Here is a 14,208-nt window from a genome sequence, read left to right as displayed (position 1 = left end):
ACCTTCTTTCTGCTCCCTACGCCGGCCAACCAGGCATTGTTTTATGACCAGGAACAGTAAATTACCAAAAGTAGCCTTCTTTTCATTTTAGTGAGCATCTTTTAGACAAGTGAGAAGGGGAGAATGGGAGGGCCTGCTTTTGAAAACTCTCCCCAAAAATCACATTTGACTAACAAATCTGCAAATAGAACAGTCCAGTCTGGACTTCTTCAACCTTGACGTATTCTTTTTTGAGACACTCAGATGGAATCATTAACCATATAGAGTATCAAAGGATGCGTTTGGTGTTTTTTGCCCCCGACGTCTCCTTCCAGGCTGTGCGGCAATGGTTATGTTTATGGTTAAGGTTAGGGTTAGCTGCCTGGAAGGCGATGTTGGAGGAATAAAACACCATTGAGCATTGCAGGACCCTGCCATGGTGAAGCATCCCCTACTTGATTACTGTCTGAAACAGGAAAAGAGACAGGCAGGGTGAATTTCCTCCTCCAGCAACAATAGAGCACTTCATTCTCTTTCAGGCTCAAGGAGGCATTGAGGGATGCAAATGGGGCTCAGCAGAGCTCAAAGCATTTCTGTTATCGCTGCAAAACCACCGCAGAGCTCAACTTACATCTATCGGCTCTTCGTCTTGGTTTAAAGTACTAATTTCACAGAGAGCATCTCAGCAGAAGTTGATTAGATCCTCTGTTTCATTTTTTGCATTAAGCAGCAGTCAATTGTCACGCTGTGGCGCCCTACGGTGCAAATTTTACATTTTAGTAAATTAGCAAAAGGACCAGGTATAAAAGAAGGTTAATTGTATAGCAACAGGGAGGCAGAATAGTGATGCAGGGTTGCAGTCCAGACCACTTTTGATGGTGACACACATTCAGAATGATAATCTGATTATTAGTATAATAGGAGCACCAAGACTTACCAGAACGCCTTGGATGAATTCCATCACATGCAAAGTGAGTTAGTGTTGACAGTCAGGGGGAAACAAAAAAGGCAATGTGGTATTTACTAATTCTAATCTATCTATTGGATGAAGTCATGGACACTCATTCTCTTTTAAGATTTAGAGATAATCTCTAGGGTCAGATAAGAACGGCCCCCTTGATCTCTTTCCAGCCATCCACTGACTGTTCATCGATGACTTCGGCAACCAATTTAACACCAAGATGGAGACAGGGACAATCAGAATCCTTCAGCGCCACTCCTTTATATAGCTGTAGTTTCTTTGTCTTTTCCTTACAAATGTCGCTAAATATTAGCCATGCAAACTGAGGCCAACTGAAGGATTTTGAGAGGTTGCTTACCAGTGTGACTGTAACCAGTCTATCTTGCAGTCTGTTCCCAGCTTTAGTCTGGGTTCAGGCCACTTCCAGACCGTGATTAAAACTAACTAAAGCATCGCTTTGTGTACAGCCCTCATAGCGTAGATACGAGCCTGATCCCACGCCTGACCATTCATACTGGACGCGTATTTCAATGCGCTGGTCACAAAGCGATGCTTCTCCTCTCTGACTCTCTCTCTCTCTCTCTCTTTCTCTCTCTCTCTCTCTCTCTCTCTCTATCATCTCCAATAGAAAGAGACAGGATGAGTGAGGAAAACGGTAATTGTAGCCTATATGTGGCTCTGTGTGTGTGTGTATGTGTGTGTGTTTCGTCCGTAGGTCTCTCTCTCCATGTGCCTGATTGCGTGTCTCGCTGTGAGAAGTCAAGACAGGGTCATTGTCTTGTTGAAAGACCCCTTTCAAAGGCATTTCCTCTTCAGCATAATGCAACATGACCTGTTCAAGTATTCTGATGTAGTGAAACTGATCCATGATCCCTGGAATGTGATAAACAGGCACAACACCACAGTATGAGGAACATCCCCCTAACATGATTTTTGCACCACCGTGCTTTACTGTCTTCACAGTGTAATCTGGCTTGAATTCAGTGCATGGGGAGTCGTCTGACAAACTGTCTGCAGCCCATAGACCCAAAAAGAACAATTTTGCTCTCATCAGTCCTCAGAATGTTGCTCCATTTCTGCTTTGGTCAGTTAATGTGTGGTTGAGCCTTTGCCATTTTGGCTATTCTTCAATCCATTCAGATGGTAGTCAACCGTTTTTTCCCAAGTCATTCAGGCTTTGGACGCCATTTCAAGGCGTTTGAAATCATTTTGGGTGAGCAGCCTATAATTTTCAGCACTTCTTTATATGTTTTCCCCTCTCCAATCAACTTTTTCACTGTTCTTCAGAGCATTGTCTGGAATGACCCATTTCGCTAAGTATTTCAGTTCAAGTGACACCTGTTGGCTCGGTTTATCTGTTGGCAGGATTACAGAACAAACTACTGGATTGTCATAAAACTTGGTGGAAGAGTGTAAATGGGGCCAAGGAAGAAGAAATTCAATTTTAGAGTGGATTCAGATCACTTGGTGGATAGACAGATTCAATTTCACTTTCATTAACATTGCAAGATAGGGCATTTATGCGGCATTCATGTGGTGGAATATTTGATAAAATGAGTTCCCGATCATATGACTCACCTGATCTGTTTTCGTTGCTCTTTGTTGTCGGACAAGTACTGGAAACAGCTATCAATGTGTTGTTTAAACAGCTTTGTAGCGTCCATCGTGTGCCATTCTAGTAATTTGCAAGGTCCAGAGACATTGAACACCACAACAGGATTGCCTAGTGTCTGGGCATTCCTAGTTTCAGTTCTAAAGCCATACAAAAACGTGTCCACATTGATTTTGCCCAATTTACAAATCACCCTCCAAACTGACTGAGATGCTGTCCAACTTTCATCTCCAGTATATACAGCTCCTGCATATGAGGCTCCTGTTTAAGGAAGAACCTACCCTTCATGGATCATAGAATCCGCCAACATGTCACATTTTTGTGCTGGGGTAGATTTTCTCCATTAATGAGCACTCTGCAGTGTCTGGAACCTGCTGGGGAGACCAGACATCATTAATACCCAGGGCAAACAAACCACACAGGCTCTGCTGCCAAAAGCACCATCCATTTAATAGAGACAAGTCAGAGAGAGGGCAGGCTGCATACTTCCACACAGCCAGCACTGCACTGCACTGCAGAGCCAAGCAAGCAGACTGGGGTGTGGGTTAAGACAGCCCATTTATGTGCAGTTATTTGTTGAGTTTTATTTGTGATGTTTTAAAGGGTGTTAAGGGTTTCAACCCTGTTTATGAATAAAGCACATTTACATGTATGGTGTATTAGTAAACTGAAAAGCTGTATCAACAAGAATTATAATTAGAACGTTGGGATGGAACAAAAAAAAGCACAGACAACATTTGGAAGTTCAGAATCATGCCCATTACAGTTTTCTAATTATTTTTTTTCAGATGGTTATTAAAATGGAAACCACAGAAAAACATGCAATGGAAAAATAACTGCTAAATGAATTTTCTAATCTAAATTTAATTTGGAGGTAATTTTGCGATTTTGGGGGGGGGGATTTTACTAGTAACAATTCACAGTGAGTCACCAAAACACCAAACATGCACAAGGGAGGAAAAATTCCTTTAGATTGACAACAGAAATGACACTTGTCTGGCTACAGAAATCCACCAAATGCCATGCATTTTCATGGAAAGAGTGTGTGCAGTCCTAAAGCTTGCTCGCCCAGTTGCGCTGGGTAAAATATACTGACAGCCAGGCTCTCATTGGCTAGCTGTTAGCCAGTCAGAATCAAGCAGCTTTGCTCGTTGAATATTAATGAGAACTGGCCTAAATCAAGCTGAGTCTTCCTGAAGGCTTTCTATACCACACTAGAATGAATTGAAACAAGGTAACCACGGAATTTTTCCACAAAAAATGTTAGTTACAGAGTCCATGGAAGAACTTCAGACATTACTACAAAGTAATGAAATACGTGTGGCAGGGCACCTTTAAGTAAGTTGTATGATTGTCAAACCTTTCTGCTTTGGACTGGTTATACTGGGCAAATCCCAGGTGTGAAACTGAAGGGCACCACATGCTCAGAAAACATTCCCAACCAAAAAAAAGCACAATCTGCTTTAAGAGTGTTATATCAGGGTGAAACTCATTTCCTCAGTGTTTGCCCCTTAGTGTTTTGGCTCGGCGCTCGGCCAAGAAGTCCACAGGGACAACAAGGTGAAAGGCTTGGCCTGCTGACTACTTTAAGTTCCATATTTCTTTATTTCCCAGATGTTCCTCTAATATCCGTTGGGGGGTTTAGGGTCATGGCCCAGTGCAGTGGCTGCCAATCTCTTCAGAGTAGCAGCTCAAATCCTGCAAGCACAAAAAGTCTGCAGCTCCAGTTATTGATTGAAAATAGCAAATAAAACCTTCTACATAAGATGGGGGTCAATAACAAAAGAAGTAAATGTTGCCCATGGGCCACAAATTTATTCAAAGATGATCAAAAGTCAACATATTGCTTAACTTATATCTTACTCGCCTTCATTTGCATGACATTTAGGTCAAATATGCACATTTGAAACAAAGTAGGTCTTCTTTGAGTGATGCATTGAGGGAGTTGTTCTTTTTTTTTTTTCAAAAGAAAAGAGAAAACAAGAGAAAAAGCAAGGAGCAGCAGTAAAATGCCATGCAGAGAAATCAGAGGCCATCAATCAATTAAAACCTTAGTACTGTTGCAGTTATTTTGATAATCACAATGTGATATCTCCATTTAATAATCCACACTGATTTTACCATGTTGTATCCATTACAATGGGCAATACTATTCCGCACTTTAAGATGTTATGCATGACTCATTGTTGTGCACGACTCATTGACTTTGCAAGCAGGGCTGAGTGAAAAGGTTACATGTATGAGGCATTGACTTCTGTCTACAGTACCACTGGTTTTATTTTTCTTCAACCTAACCTCACTGTCTGATGTAGATTAGGAAGGGTTGAGACCAATGTACTAATTTCTTATTTATAAAAAGATTAGTATCTGAATTTCAATAAATTAGATATCTCCCAGTGCAATATTTTCTATTTATTATTGATGATAGTGGCAATCATCACAGCTCTGATCAATCCACGACAAAACATGAATTCAGACCTTTAAACCACATGTTGCAAAATGTGTATTTCAAGGCATGGAACCTTACTTCCTGGAGAGGGAAATGAAATTCACAGAGCTCTGGGGCGGCTGTTGCTCAGTGGTAGAGCGGTTGCCTGCCAATCGGAAGGTTGGTGGTTCAATCCCTGTCCCTGTAGTCCTATGTCTAAGTGTCCGTGGGCAAGACACTGAACCCCGAGTTGCCCCGAGTGTGAATGTTTATCTGATGAGCAGGTGGCACCTTGTACGGCAGCCCCGGCCACAGTGTATGAATGTGTGTGAATGGTGAATGTTTCCTGTACTATGTAAAAGCGCTTTGAGTAGTTGTTAAGACTAGAAAAGCGCTATATAAATACAGCACATGTAAATCTGTGCTCCTCTGGATGATGTTATGAATCCATGCATGACACCGTTTGGTTTTCAACAGGCACAAGCAGCATTAGTGGTTATTTTGGCCATGATTGATGACGGAAAGAAACGTTGATTACAGCTTTGCATCAGCATGAGGAACTACAGTATACAAGAATATGATCCCGCGATCAAACTCATGCAAAGTAATTTTTTAGCTCTGTTTTGATCGCCACTAACTTCTGACTTCAACTGCTGAATGCTTCAATATGTTCACTAGCGAGATGCTAATTGTGGAGTCAAATTGGGGCTTGTAACACTAAAACGATGGGAAAAGCTCTGCAGTGTCTGGAGATCATTTTTTGCAAGTTTGTCACTACGAGCAACATCTTTCACACCCACATTTTAGTTGTCTAATATCCAAACAAACTAAACCTCTAAAAAAACAATAACTTGGCTTTCTCATTCATAACAGTTCCAGGAGTACATGTGCATGTTTTCCCATGTTAACATTTTACCAGTGAAAGACAGGCTTACCCACAGCTATTGGAATGGAAAGTTACTATCAATGTTTTTCCACAAGCCATTAGCTAATCTGATTTATACCCACAAGCTTTAACAACATCCCACCATTTGGACACATTTTTGTCACCATAGGAACATATCCTGCTCCAAACAACAAAGTGGGTGGTTGATAGCCGGAGCAGAGCCAGGTAATGTTGGCTGGCTAGCAGGATGTGTTGCTGATTAGCACCTCTCCACCACAGTTGTACTATCAGGTCGATCTTTCATTTTACGGTAGATGGGAAAATGAGCAACAGGGAGTATATAAAATGACTTGCATGCTGTGTGGGATACAAAGTACAATGTTGTGCATTTCTGTAAATGTAAAAAGATGTGAAAAGAAAAAAGGAAGTGAACACAGCGTGTAGGACTGATAAAAATTAAGGTTAGTATTCCTGCTCTGTTGGAAAGCTGTGTTGTGAATAGACCGTGAGCTTTTATCAACTATTTTGTCAACACTTTACTTGACGCCTGATAAGATGGATTTGCACGTGATCTCGTGATCTCACGAGGATGACTGCAGTGCGAGGTAAAGGCCGACGTTCTTGATGTGTTTTCAACAAAAACATGGTTAAAGCATGTGTGTGTGTGTGTGTGTAATATAGACACTTAACTCTGTCATGATTGCCACAACGCCTTGAATGGAGTAGACGTTGAAATTAGCACTCCTAAGCAATGAATCAAGAGTTTAAATCAAATTATGACCTAACAAATTGAATCACTTTGTGATAACAAAAGATTCCCACCCCTAATAGTGAGTGTTTCTCTGACAAAGAGACAATTCCTTCATCCCCTAACTGCAGGATTAAATGCTGGTCAGTACATAGCAAATTGCAAGGGAGGGAAGACATTCCTTCTCCTAAAAAGGTGTGGCAAAGACGGAGCGGTTCCCAGGAACACTATGGCACAGTCCCATTATCCAGCCCCATCAATTTAGGCTGGTGTAATGCAGAAAAGTGAATAGCACATTAAATTAACATAAGTCTGAATCAACGATTCGTTTTCCAGATATTCGCCGATTTCTCTCGCCTTACAAAACTTGCTAGCAAGCTACACTGAATAAGGTAGGTTCTGAAGAAAATTTGGAGCAACAAGCCAGGCTTGCTTGGTTCTGTCTGGGAATAATTGCAAACATTTACAAAGAATATTTTGAACGTTACGGTATTTTACCATCTGGGATGTTTTGGGACTGATTGTGGCAGGATTGCTTTGGACAAAGTAAAGTTACACAGGGCGATACACTGTTCAGAGCAAATTACCTTTTACCTTGTATCCAGCTTATGGAAATAGCTCATGTTCTGCAAACAGTTTTATTTATTACTGAATGTGGTGTTATTTTTACAGGGTTCAAATATTCCACCAAAACATGTTCCTTCCCAAGATCACTTTGCAGAGCCACCTTCGCTGCAACTGGACAATTGTGATTGGTTTAAAGAAATGCAAATAACTTGTATATAGCATAGCTGTGAAGTGGCGCTAGGCGAGGATAATGTTAACCAAGACAAATTAAATGAAGAGGACATCATGTTGTATCATAAAGAAGAGCAGGAGAAAAACAGAGAAAGGAGGAAAAGAAGATAAATAAAGACAAGGGAGAGAGAGTAAAAACATGCATGAAGAGGAAAAGAAACAAAAGGATAAGGAAGAGAGAAAAGAAAGAAAAGAAGGGAAGGGATTTAACAAAGTTTCATATTATTTCCTAATCCCAATGATTGACTTCTGTTGTTTTTTGTTATCGTCTCACGTCATGGCAATGCTGAAAACACACAAACACACACACACACACACACACACACACACACACATACATACACTATCATGTACTCTACATAGGTTAGTTTGTTTGAAATGTCAATCTGAAGTGCAATGCCAATTACAAACTCACTCAGTCACACATACTGTAAAAAGTCATTTATTCATCTTGGCAATATTTGCTAAATATATGACTGTTTGCGATGTAGTATATGACTGTTTGAGATGTAGTATATAACTTATTGTGATGTAGTATATCATATGACTGTTTACCCTTCCTACTTGTCTTGCTGGTTAAATTGATATTGATTTGATCTTAAAAAAATAATGAACAGTGCTGGTTTTCCTCGCATTTTTCAAAGACACGTGTTAACTGAAACCTTGTTCTCTGTTGGGTTCCATCGTGATTATTAGTTTGTGTAGTACTACACTTTGTGTGTTCTCTGCTTTCCATCTTCATTTTGGAGTAAAGAAGTTTGTTTAGAGTGGAAGGTTTTGTTCTCTCTTCTCCAACCTTTACTTCCCCGTAAATTAGCTTTATGCCTATCGGTCTGGAAATGCGAGACTACATTAACACAGCAATTCAACTTGATCACTAAAAAAATAAAGTGGGGCTTAAAAAAGGGTCTGTGTGTCTTGTATTCTGATGTTAAACAAAATAACTGAAATAAGTAACCTTCAAACAAACCAGTTGATGGTGCAACTGACAGTAAAGCCACAAACCTTACCCATAAAAGTAGCATTTAACTACCTTTAACTACCAACTGTGCAAGAAGCATCAATGTTTGTTTGCTCTTTCAGACACTTATATAAGTTGCACATATCTGTATATGCACTTTCAGACAAATTCCCAGTCTTAATTGTGACTTGGATGTTGAAGCTGGTTTGTAAACTTCCACATGGACTGAATGCAACAGTCTCACTGGTTTTATTCAACTAAAGGGAAGGATTTATAGTTTAGTCAGTTTTTACTGACGCTCTTGAATCTTCAGATTTGAATTGCAGAAGACTGAAAATAATAAATATGAAAGATTCTCTTTTCCAGGCCTTGCTGTGAGGTAGAGCTAGTTGACTTCAGATCCGGATTCCAGCCAGTTCCTGCTGTATTCGGACCTCCACAACTCCACATCCTCTTCTGTGACTTTAGTGATAGTTGGTTGTTGTGGCAATGTTGACATCACAACATACCCAAGTATTATACATTAAATAAACCATTAATGTTAAAAAGCTAACAGATCATCACTTAAATTATGGTGTCTTTGCTAAAGGTAAAGGATAAAAGCAAACATAAAATATTCCCCATGTCTGCCCACATACTGGGACTAAACAATTACAACAAATTGTATTTAATACTTCTTTTAAATATACACTGTATAGAATTTACATTTAAGTGAAAAAGAATAGAAGAAGATACCACCAAAATGTGCCTCCCCCCCGTCTACGTCAAGAAATACAGAGTCTTCAATGTGCATTATGTCCACTCCATCAGATTGCTTTGCGTTGTGGAGACCGTCGGTGTTTACCACCCTAATGTGATGAAGCCATTATGAGAGACTCTCTGCGGGGAGGTTGTGAGGTCCATCAACAAGTGAAAGCCTGTCCTGTCATTACAGCGGTTAAAAAGATTAAACCTTCCTGTCACTGCAGGATCCAAAGGAGTGCACCCATTTGAGACTTTTCAGTTTACACTTGAGACACATTCATGTTTTACTTAGTAACAGCTTACTACAGTGACAGCAGATAACTGCTTAAAAATATCAACCTCAATATAATTTTAATGAAAATAATTGAATGTGACGCCAGTATGTGCAGACAGTAATCATGTATACCAGTGTCAGTGATGCATATTTTTGCCTGATGGTGCCCCCGGCCACTCACACCTGACGCGTATTTCTACGCACCCGTCACGGCTCTCTCTCTCTTTCTCTCTATCTCTGATAGAAAGAGACAGGATGAGTTGGGGGAAACTACGGTAACTGTAGCCTGTGTGTTGCTTTGTGTGTGTGTGTCTGCCTCTGTCTGTCTGTCGGCCTCTCTCTCCGTGGGCCTGATTGCGTGTCTTGCAGTGAGAAGTCAAGACAGCCAAAAAGCTCCATCACCTGGCTGTTTTATTGTGGTAAAGTATCCGGCCGCACTGTAGTCTGCCTACACATTTGTATTGAAGAAATAGAGGAGATGCCGAAACTATTGCTGCAGCGTACAGGCCGACGCTGACGCTACGTGCCCTGTGTGGCCGGACAGATTGGATAACATGGGCGCCAAAATGAACACAGTGGCGTGCTGCTATATGCACCGCTTATGCGCGTGATGTGTTCTAGCTGTAACTCAGTTCTCTTTGGGAAACAACAAACGTCGAGCTAGCAAGCTACACACTAAAAATTGAAAGTTTTAAAGAAAATTTGGATCGTCCAACAAGGCCGGCCTGGTTCTTTCAGGGAATGATTGCAAAGATTCACAAAGAATATGTTTACAGCATTTACTATCTATATGGGATGTTTTGGGACCATGATCCAGCAAATTTATATAGCTAACGTTACTGTATTGTACTGTTACGTTACTGCAACAAGTTCCTTCCCAAGACCATTTTGCTTATCCTTGGTCTCTGTAACCGGCGCTTAGCACCGCCCAAGACAATTGTGATTGGTTTAACCCTTGTGTTGTCCTCGGGTCAAATTGTTTCAAAGTGTTTTATATCAGAAATATGGATTTCTTTCAGCCAAATTGCCCCAAAATAACATGAATGATTTCATACAACATTCTTCAGGTAAAATGAATGATTACCTTCATTGCATTTTTTTGGTGTTTCATTTAATCTTATAGCATTTGAATTCCTTCTTTTTTTTTTAAATGGTTTCAAAACAGTATCCGGACTAAACTTTGACATCTACCCATCTGAGATCCACTCAAAATCCTCTGATCTTAACTATTAAATAAAATAATTCATAATTTCTGCCTTTTTAACTAAAAACGTATGTATAATTTAATACAAATGAGGTTTGTTGACCATGAATTCCAAGAATAAGTGTAAAACCTATTATTAAACCAGCTCAGGTTTTACAAAAAGCACAAAAAGCTGGAAAAAGTGACAAATAAATCAGAAAAAGTGTCAAAAACATTGGAAAAGCAAAAGAAATTCTTCAATTTTGACCTGAAAGGGCAAGTTCATGGTTAAGGGGAAGACAACACAAGGGTTAAAGGAATGTAAACAACCCAGTGTTGTTTTTTCCTATCCTGGAATGTATGTGTAGTTTAGCCTGACTCCACAGTGCTATGGAGATGGGTCTGGCAATGCGGAGACTACTGAACAAGAAACAGTTTGGATCCCTACAGCTTCAACGTTTCTCTTGTCAAACCAAACTAACTTCACATTTTCACAACATTGCCAGCTTTTGATTTCTCAAAGGTGTTGGGTTAGATCTGTAGCAGAGTTAAGCTCAAAACCTCTCCACTCAGAACCCCAACTCCCATGAGCGCCCAGCACACTGCCACTCTCAGCCTATTTCTTTGGGTGAGAACAGAAAAGTTAACTCATTCATGACAGAAACATGGATTTGTATTTTCATGTTTTGTTAAAATGCCTGAGAGTAGCAGCAAATGGAGTTGATACATTTGTTTGATTCTTTTGCAGTAGCCAATGAAAATCAGCGATAATTATCAATCCACAGCTCTGAGTAAACTATTGGTAGCTATGTGCACTGACTGCAGTTCCGCAGTACTGGGTTGTTTCTGTATATAAGTCAGTCAGTGGATTCCCTCAGTCCCCCGACCATTTGAAAACCGCAGGAAAATACATCTAATAAACCTCAGAACTCAAATTCCCATGATCCCAGGTCAGCTTGTTACTCCTTGGCTATTCCTTAGGTTTGTACATGTGTAGGCCTGCAGTACAATTTGAAGACACCGGAAAGTAAATCATTACATTTAATGAAGTCATTTTAGTTGCAAAGGGACAACTGTGATATCTCTGAAAGCTTCTCTTGCTTTTTCGTTACGTTTTTCAGACAACAGGAGCATCCAAAGTTCCAAAAGGTGATGTCTTTATCTTGTGAAATATCATTTCTCCATGTGCATCTTTCCCATGCAGCTTGTGCAGTATGGCAAGCAGTTTTAACATTTGATCAAGCCACAATCCCATCTGTTATTGCATTTTAGATATCCATTATAGCATTTCAACTGGCTAAAATTATATTCTTATTAGGTATTAAACTTAAAGAATAACATTTTACTTGTCTCAAGGTATCTATAAACTTTAAAGAAACAAATCCTATCCGTACTGTTGACTCATACGCAAGTGAAAAACCTTGGGTGTGTGTTAATGACAGCTTCTCTTCTGTAAGATCATTTGGCTGAATACCAAATAAGCAGTGACCTAAAAGTTATTGGGGCCTTTTTTTCTTACACCCTCACAACATGATATCTTGCCACTAGAAGATGATGTAACCCTTGTAACCATGCTTGTTCTAGTTTCTTGTGGTAATCACCTCCTCCCCTTTCCCTTTGTAATGGCTGCCAAACACCACTCTTTAAAAGCAAGAGAAGTCAGGGAACAGACCAAACAGGTGGTAGAAACACTGAATGACTTTCTGCTCCATATCGTTTGATTCATTTTTAGTATATTGCTTGAACATGTACATTTAACTAAAGCAGAGGACAGACTGTCAGTAAAATATTGCTTATTAAGTAGCCATTTATGATCTTCGTAATGAGGAAGTAATTCACACGCACACGCCTTTGATACACAAGCAATTAGTGAATCTAAATAGGCGTTGGTGTTATTTATCATTTTAAGCTGAGAGACGTGTCACTCAGGGTCTCATGTTTTGCTTCAATGTCATCCTCTCTTTCTCTAACATCTTCTTTGCCTCTCGTCGTGTCCCTCCCCTGAGTGTCTATTTCTGTCTTTAATGTCTCTCTTTGACTGGTATTTCTTGTCTTATGTCATCAAGTCCTCTTTTTCGTTTTCCCTTTTCTACCTATTGTATGTATTTGCCGGAATATAAAGTCATTTTGAGGTCATAGTGGTGTGTAGCCATGCCAATAAACTGGTTTTGCAGGGGATTTAAAGTGGAGTGGAGTGGAGCGTTGTAAATAAAAACAAACTACGATTTTTAAGAAGACATGCCGTGTAGCTTAACAACACCTGTGGCGTTTATTATGTTTTTCAACCGCAACAAATCAGTCTTTCCAAATCTGCTGGAGTGGGCGGATTCAAAGGTCCCAGGACCCAGGCAAGTCCAACCTTACTGCCAGACAAAATGTTGACACTGGACGATTTCTAACAAGCACTCTACAACCACTAATTATCAGTGGCATAAAACCTGAATTAATTTTCTGGTGGTGTAACAGTTCACATTAAGATGCAAATAAGAGGTGAGTAAAATTCTCTCATTTTCAGTAAATCCTGTAAAATATATACCCAAAACCGAAGCAAAATGATTACATCTTAAGAGGAATTGCATCAGTACTAGCAGGTAGAGTGTGGGTGGGTTTGAATAAGCCTTCACTGCCACTTTCTCTAGGGCCCAGTCCCATCACTTCACTCCCCATAAATCTTTTAAAACAACTGTTAGTATGCATAATTTCATTACAATTTGTATCAGTTATTACTTAAACTGGTGGTTGTAGAATTTTGCGTTTTTTGAAGAGATTTAATGTACACAGCAGAGATTAACAGATATAGGATAAGGGCTGGGTATCATTTAAAAAAAATACAATACCAGTACTTATAACATTACCTTTAAAGTGGTACCAATACCAATAGAGTTTTTAATTTGATATTTTTTTTTTCGCTCGATCCCCATCATTTTAAATGGAAGCATTCAGTTGCGTAAAATGTCATCACCCCTCCTCCCCATTCAAATGATTTTCACACAAATATATTTTCAAAGTGTTCAACTAACTTTAGAACCTTTTTGTGAATGCAATGATGGCCAAGTTAAGTTTCATTAAGCTTTGTAAAGCATTTTGTTTATTTTCTGAGCCCACTAGATGGCGCGCTTGGTTTATAGAAAAAGGCAATTCAGTGTGCTTTTTAACCCTTTGTTGAACAGACAGTGCTACCTAGAGGACAAAGAAAGTAAAGAAAATACTTCACAAAGCCTCATGAAGTATTTACCCACACCACAGACTGTGTGGGTTGTAGCTGCTGCGATAGTGGGCCAATCACACATTGCATTGAATCAAAAAATGTGTGCGGTGATTGGCTGCAAAATCATACAAATTTTTCTAGTCATGGGTACAAAAAGTTGTTGTTTGACTGAAGAAGTTTATATACTGTTTAGTACTGGGTTATTGCAATCAATACCTTAAAGTTATTGAGTACCAATACCCAACCTTACACATCTAGTCTTTCGCTGGAAGCTTATGTAATCAACAATAAGTGAAATGGAGGAGTAATACCAATAGAATCAGTGTACATGTGGCTGGGAGTAGCAACATCCATGGTCCAGGCTGGCGGGTCGGACTGGAATGTGGCCTGAAGGGATGGAGTAGCAGCTGGTTGATAGGGCCTTTA

The 14,208-nt window shown here is 39.8% G+C and overlaps 1 long non-coding RNA gene across 1 annotated transcript; it reads right to left on the bottom strand.

Moving 5' to 3' along the window:
- Nucleotides 1-1,986: 1,986 nt before the first annotated feature.
- On the bottom strand, nucleotides 1,987-13,915 carry LOC116696995 (uncharacterized). Its single transcript, XR_004333882.1, has 3 exons — nucleotides 13,810-13,915; nucleotides 6,144-6,150; nucleotides 1,987-1,996 (listed from the first exon to the last, which is right to left on the bottom strand). It is a non-coding gene; the product is annotated as an uncharacterized LOC116696995 (long non-coding RNA).
- Nucleotides 13,916-14,208: the final 293 nt, after the last annotated feature.

Source organism: Etheostoma spectabile, chromosome 10 (assembly GCF_008692095.1).
Source record: "Etheostoma spectabile isolate EspeVRDwgs_2016 chromosome 10, UIUC_Espe_1.0, whole genome shotgun sequence".
NCBI classification, from domain to species: domain Eukaryota; kingdom Metazoa; phylum Chordata; class Actinopteri; order Perciformes; family Percidae; genus Etheostoma; species Etheostoma spectabile.
The sequence above is the reverse complement of the archived record's forward strand: the minus strand, read 5'-3'. Positions and strand labels throughout refer to the sequence as shown.